The sequence below is a fragment of the Triticum aestivum genome, chromosome 3A (assembly GCF_018294505.1).
Source record: "Triticum aestivum cultivar Chinese Spring chromosome 3A, IWGSC CS RefSeq v2.1, whole genome shotgun sequence".
NCBI lineage: Eukaryota > Viridiplantae > Streptophyta > Magnoliopsida > Poales > Poaceae > Triticum > Triticum aestivum.
This window is the reverse complement of record NC_057800.1, coordinates 435,942,154-435,949,199: the sequence shown is the minus strand read 5'-3', so window position 1 is coordinate 435,949,199 and position 7,046 is coordinate 435,942,154. Positions and strand designations below refer to the sequence as shown.

Genomic DNA, 7,046 nt, shown 5'->3' with positions numbered 1-7,046 from the left:
GGAAGGCAGCGCGGCCCCTCCCGGCGGATCGAAGGTGGTGCATTGGGGAATGGAGTGAGCATGGGCGGTGCGTGGGGCGGGCTCTTGAAGATGGCCGGTTATGAGGGGTGGCGCCGGGCCGGTGCTGCTATGGCTGTCCGGCATGGCGGCGGGGTAGATCAGCATCCGGCACACTGGGTGGTGGTGGCCGAGCAGCTCGGTGGGAGGTGGTGGGCAGCGCGGTGGTACACGGGGCCGCGCTGGCGGTTGGAGGGGGTTGGGGACGCACCAGTCGTGGAAGGTAGTGGGCTAGGTGGGGCGGCGAGGGCGCTGTTGGTGGTGTCTGGAGGCGTCGGGCGTTTTAGGAGGGGAAGTGGGGAGGAGAGAGGAAGAAGGTGAGAGTGAGGGCGGGGTCGAAGGTGTTAGCAGAATAAAGAATTGTGTGCAGAATAAGACTCTTAAGGGGTGTTGTTAGAATAGACCCACCCTACATATATATATATATATATATATATATAGGGTGGGTCTATTATGATAACACCCCTTAAGAGCCTTATTCTAATAACACTAGGTTATTCTGATAACAACTAACCACATCAACCGGATCGCGACGACCCGGCGTAAAGAAAAAAGGCAGCCCAACCCCACATGAGAAAACCCAACCCCCACTCCTCCCTTGAGCCCACCCACCCTTCTTCCCCACTGCACCATCTCCCTTGCCCCCCACCACTTCCATCGCGCCACCAACCGCCGGCCAGCACCCCCACCTCCCCGCCCCGCCCCCACAACTGACCAGCGGCTTCTTCGCTACCTCCCTCCGGCGCTGGCCAGCGCAACACCACCTACCTATGCCATCCCGCCCAACACCAACCGGCCTCGTCCACCTCTGCATCGAACGGCGCCCCTACCACCTTCCTCGGCGCCCGGAGCCCACCAGCCGCCGTCCATCGCGCCCTAGCCCGCCTCGCGCCGTCCCCGTCCCTCCCGCGACGCCCCACCCTCACCTACCCCGGATCTGTCCCGGCGAGCGCGGCTGTCGAATCCCCGAGCCACCTTCTCCACCCCGGCGTGAATCCACGTCGTCCCCACCTGACCCCGCTGCCGGATCCAGGGCCATCGCGACGACACACTGCCGAATCCAGGATGCGCCACCACCAGCGCTCATCAAACCATGAGCTCCACGACGCGCCACTGCCCGGCCTTCTCCATGGCGCAGGATTCCACCTCGTGCAGTTCGGCCGCCAGACTTGGAAGTGCGTCAGGTTGCGCGATGTGGTGCGGCGGCGCATGGCCGTGCAGTTCGCGGCCACCACAGGCCCCCTCACCTCTACCTCCATGGTCGCATCCCCAACCAGCGGCTCTCTCCCCTCATCGTCGGCCACGGCACCGCAGCCTGGGATCATGGCAGTGCAGCTTGGCGACCATGGCAGTGCAGCTCGGAGGCACTCGTGATGTGGTTCAGTGCTCACGGGATTGCAAAATTGGGCGTTTTTATGTGCGGATGGAAATTCATCATCACAGAGTGTAGCTGCAGTTTGGGCGAGTCGTGCATGCGATCATGGTGTGCAGAGGCGCGGCAAGTAGTTCGCTGGGCGCGACGATGCTGTTCACTTCCTTTTCTCTCTTTTCAAAAACAAAGTGTTGAGGCTCGTCTTGTGTGCAGGTCCCTATGTTCATATTGGCATGTGTGTGATAATCATCCCTCTGTGTATTTGTAGTTCGCTATGTTCTCCAGCTAGCTCAACTACTACTCGTTAGCGTTGGCTGCCTCCTGTTGGCCAAATGAAGGAGGAGCGGTTTTCAGCCCATCCGTCGCCGCCTGCAGTTTGTGTGTGCGTGGTCTAGCCCAACCACGGCATGATCCTCTCCATTCTCCCAGGTAATTTATTTCCCCCAATTTCACCTCACTTCATGTAGAGAGGCTACATATAGCATCTCAACCTCTTAGTTAGCCAATTTGGTGCTATCGCTCTGGAATTCAAATTAGATGCTTGGTGCTTCACATTGATTCTTTTTTAATCCTCTGAAATCCTCAATGTATGTGCAAGTACGAGTAGTATACAACGAGTCAGTATATATAGTGTTTTTGGTGTTTGGTGCAACAGTAACATGTGTTTCTTCTCTTCTATATACAGGCATCGACTTGGCCAATGATGATGTGAAGTGCGGCCAACGACGACTTGCAGTACGACCAATGATGGCGTGCAGTGTCGCCACCAGCAGCACCTCAGACGTGGGGGCCACGCCGTGCTCCTCCAGTCTGCCGGAGACGCGAAAGGAGCAGCTCCTCTGCCAACGGTAGCGGCCTCCAACCTCCTGTACCTTCGAACTAGCCGACCCCCCTTCTCCACCTGCTTCGTCTGCTTGCTGGTCAGCCGGTCCCCAACTTGCAGAGATGCAGTATGATTAGGCGTGCCATGCAGTTTAGCAGTGCTCTTCTACACTTCACTAATTTTGTGATTTATGAAGAGAAAAAAAATGCAAATGAAGTTTGCTATGGTTTGCTATTGAGGTTCATTTTACTTAGTTTTGCAAGGAAAAAGATGAAGTGACGCAGTCCTATTGGATGCCCCATTACTCAAATTTGTTTTTGTTGAAAAGTGCACTTCATTGGTTCATTGTAAAATCCATAGTTCATTACCACGATTCGGCTGGTGGAGATTGCAGATTTTTTATGCTATAAAACTCCTCTGTTGTCCACTTGGTAAACACAATACAAAAAGGTCTCAAAATGAAGCTCGCTTCTATATTAGATGTAGTTCACTCGCTCAGTCCCTACGGTCCACTCGCTTGTTCAACGTGTGTAAAAAATTAATAAGTATGAAAAAAAGACAACAAGAACTCATGAGGTTCACTTTGGGTAGTGTTGCGGTTCACTTTCGGAAGTGTTGTGGTCCACTCTCGTCCGAAAAAAGGTTGAAAAAAGACAACAAAAACTTATGCGAGAAAGTTTATGTCTGACAAAAAGAAATCATGAAGTTCACTTGACTGTCTGCTGTAGTGCGGTTTTCCATTTGAACCAGTGCGTTCTTCTGTCCGATGAAAGGTCCACTCGCTTGGTCAACGCACGTAAAAAATTAATAAGTATGTAAAAAATACAACAAAAACTCACGAGGTCCACTTTTGATAGTGTTGCTGTTCATTTTCGGGAGTGTTGCGGTCCACTCTCGTTCAAAAAAAGTTCAAAAAAAGACAACAAAAACTTTTGCGAGAAAGTTTATGTCCGACAAAAAGAAATCATGAAGTTCACTTGACTGCCTGCTGCAGTGCAGTTTTCCGTTTGAAGCAGTGCGTTCTTCTGTCCGATGAAGTACACACGATGATTTTGGTCTCGCGAAAAACAGAGTGTCCTCTTTTCGGTAAATTTAAAACTACTCTTAAACCGTAAGGAATTAGAGAGAATGTTCTACATGAAAAAGTTGCGTCTCGTTGATATGTTTCCAACGGCATATCATTTGAATCATTTCGATGACCGGTTTGTAAAAATTTCGTGAAAAACGGCCGCTGCCACTCATCGTCCGCCGCATGATTTTCAAAATTAACTTAAAACTGTAAGGAATCTCAAAACCATTTCTACATATGGAAGTTGCGCCTTGTCCATAGATTTCCAACGACGTATTACACGCCTTGTTTCGACAAACTGTTCAAAAATTAGAGCAAAAATAGTACCGAAAATTGCAAAAATTAAAAAAAAAACAGAATTCCGCGATTTAGTAAATTCGAAACTGCTCTTAAACCGTAACGAATTAGAGAAAATAATAGATATGAAAAAGATGCGCCTCGGCGATATCTTTCCAACAGCGTATCATTTGCCATATTCCGATGAGAGGTTTAGAAAAAATCACAAAAATACGCTCGCTGCCACTCGTCATCCGCCGCACCATTTTTGAAACTGCTCTTAAACCGAGAGGAATCTCGAAAAGTGTTCAACATGGCGAAGTTGTGCCTAGTCAATAGCTTTTCAACGGTATATTATACGCCTTGTTCCGATAAATGGTTAAAAAATTAGAGTGAAAATAGTACCGGAAAAACACTGCGTGCAGTTTTTTTCGACACGAAGTTCACTCGTGTGAGTACTGCAGCACACTTGGTTCAAACAATGACGTGCACTTGCATTGAGCATGCTGTGCGGAAGTGTTATCAGAATAACTATTCTGATAATATTATCATAATAGACCGGCTATATATATATATATTTATATATATACTCCAGCAATTTTTGGCCGTTTCTAGTCGACCCCCTAAACATAATGTTGTAAACTTCACTTTGATCAAGTTCAAAGCAGGTTCAACCGAAAGTAGCATGCATTCGAACATAAATAGTTTTGCATAAGCGAACATAAGACATAAATTTAAACTAAGCTAAACTACTTTCGGTCGAAGTGGAGGTCGAGCCAATCCTTCCTCGTCAGGTACGGCGTGCTGCGAGCCAGGTCCGTGCCGGTGTTGTCGTCGGGGTTGTTGGGGAAGACACTCCTCCAATCGTCGACGTCGATCTCCTTGTCCTCACCGCCCACCTTGACACCCTCCGCTCTGCCTTCCTCTCCTCCTTCGACCTCGTTATCGTAGGAGAGCGCGATAACCTCGCCGCCCTCGGCGTCGGCAAAGATCGCCTGCTCCGCCTCCATGAGCTCCGACTGCTGCCGGCGGAGCTCTTGCATGTAGGCCTCGTCGGCGGCCTCGGCCTCGAGGCACTCTGATGCGGCTTGAACTACGTCGGTATTTCCCCAAAGAGGAAGGGATGATGCAGCACAGTTACGGTAGGTATTTCCCTCAGTGATGAGACCAAGGTTATCGAACCGGTAGGAGAACCACGCAACACCACGTAAACAGCTGCTGCACACAAAGAACAACTACTTGCAACCCGAGGTAAGAGAGGGGTTGTCAATCCCTCACGGGTAAAAATATAGGTAAAATTATAGTAGATAGGATAAACAGATCTTGCGGGAACGCGAGATAAAATAAATAAATGAAAAGTGCAGCAAGGTATTTTTGTATTTTTGGTTTAATAGATCTGAAAATAAAAGCAAATAAAATAGATTGTGAAGTCAAATATAATAAAGAAGAGACCCGAGGGCCGTAGGTTTCGCTAGTGGCTTCTCTCGAGAAAAATATCATACGGCGGGTTAACAAATTACTATTGGGCAATTGATAGATCTTCTAATAATCATGACGATATCCAGGCAATGATCATTATATAGGCATCATGTCCAAGATTAGTAGACCGACTCCTGCATGCATCTAGTACTATTACTCCACACATCGACCGCTATCCAACATGCATCTAGTGTATTAAGTTCATGGAGAAACGGAGTAATGCAATAAGAACGATGACATGATGTAGACAAGATCTATTTATGTAGAAATAGACCCCATCTTGTTATCCTTAATAGCAACGATACATACGTGTCGATTCCCATTCTATCACTGGGATCAAGCACCGTAAGATTGAACCCATCACAAAGCACCTCTTCCCATGGCAAGTAAGATCGATCTAGTCGGCCTAACTAAACCAAAGATTCGAAGAAGAAATACGAGGCTATAAGTAATCATGCATATAAGAGATCAAAGAAGACTCAAATAACTTTCATGGCTAAAAACATAGATCTGATCATAAACTCAAAGTTCATCGGATCCCAACAAACACACCACACAAAGAGTTAAATCAAATAGATCTCCAAGAGACCATTATATTGAGAATCAAAAGAGAGAGAGAGAGAGAGAGAGAGAGAGAGAGAGAGGAAACCATCTAGCTACTCACTACGAACCCGTAGGTCTACAGTGAACTACACACGCATCATCGGAGAGGCACCAATGAGGATGATGAACCCCTCCGTGATGGTGTCTAGATTGGATCTGGTGGTTCTGGAACTTGCGGCGGCTGGAATTGATTTTCATTGACTCCCCTAGGGTTTCTGGAATATTGGGGTATTTATAGAGCAAAGAGGCAATGCGAGAGGGCACCGAGGTGGGCCCAACCCACCTGGGCGCGCCTAGGCCCCCAGACATACCCTGGTGGGTTGTGCTCCCCTCGGAGCACCCCTTTGGTACTTCTTCGGTCCATCTGGTGTCTTCTGGTCCAGAAAAAATCCACAAAAAGTTTCACTCCATTTGGTATTGATTTCATGCGATGTAAAAAACAAGCAGAAAACAACTAACACTGGGCACTATGTCAATAGGTTAGTACCAAAAAATGATATAAAATGACTATAAAATGATTGTAAAACATCCAAGAATGATAATATAACAGCATGGAACAATAAAAAATTATGGATACATTGGAGACGTATCAACATCCCCAAGCTTAATTCCTTCTTGTGCTCGAGTTGGTAAATGATAAAAACAGAATTTTTGATGTGGAATGCTGCCTAACATGTTCATCACATATTCTTTTCTTTATAGCATGGACATTTGGACTTTTATATGGTTCAAAGCAATAGTCTAGTTTTGACATGAAGACTTTAATACTCAACATATCAACAAGCAACCATGTCTTCCAAAATATCAACGCTAAAGCAAGTTATACCTAGCCCATTATGCTCAATCATTGATCCATTCATGAAACACACTCACATATTAGCTTCACCCAATGCTCAAGTACGATCATAGTGCCCCTTAGTTGGTGCTTTATAAGAGAAGATGGAGACTCAAGTAAAAATAAAAATTGCATAAAGTAAAAGAAAGGACCTTCACGGAGGGAAGTAGGGATTTGTAGAGGTGCCAGAGCTCACAGCGAAAAAGATAGAGATAAAACATTTTGGGTGGCATGCTTTTCCTATCAACGAAAACGATCGAGTAGTTCACAATACTTTCCATGCTAGATATATCATAGGAGGTTCCCAAACAGAAAATAAAGTTTATTCCTTTTTCAACCATACTTTCACTTTCCATGGCTAATGGTATCCACGGGTGCCTTCCATACCAACACTTTCCAAGGAATTTATTATTTGACAACATAAAGTAAATTCATTTTTCATTTCGGGACTGGGCATCCCTAATACCTTTGCCATACTCTCATGCAATGACAAGTGAATAAACACTCATCTCGAGAATAACAAATCTAGCAT

General features: G+C 46.6%; 1 long non-coding RNA gene across 1 annotated transcript; it reads left to right on the top strand.

The window, feature by feature from the left end:
- The first annotated feature begins 678 nt into the window (after nt 1–678).
- Nucleotides 679–2,476, top strand: LOC123061537 (uncharacterized). Its single transcript, XR_006429105.1, has 2 exons — nt 679–1,858; nt 2,115–2,476. It is a non-coding gene; the product is annotated as an uncharacterized lncRNA (long non-coding RNA).
- Nucleotides 2,477–7,046: the final 4,570 nt, after the last annotated feature.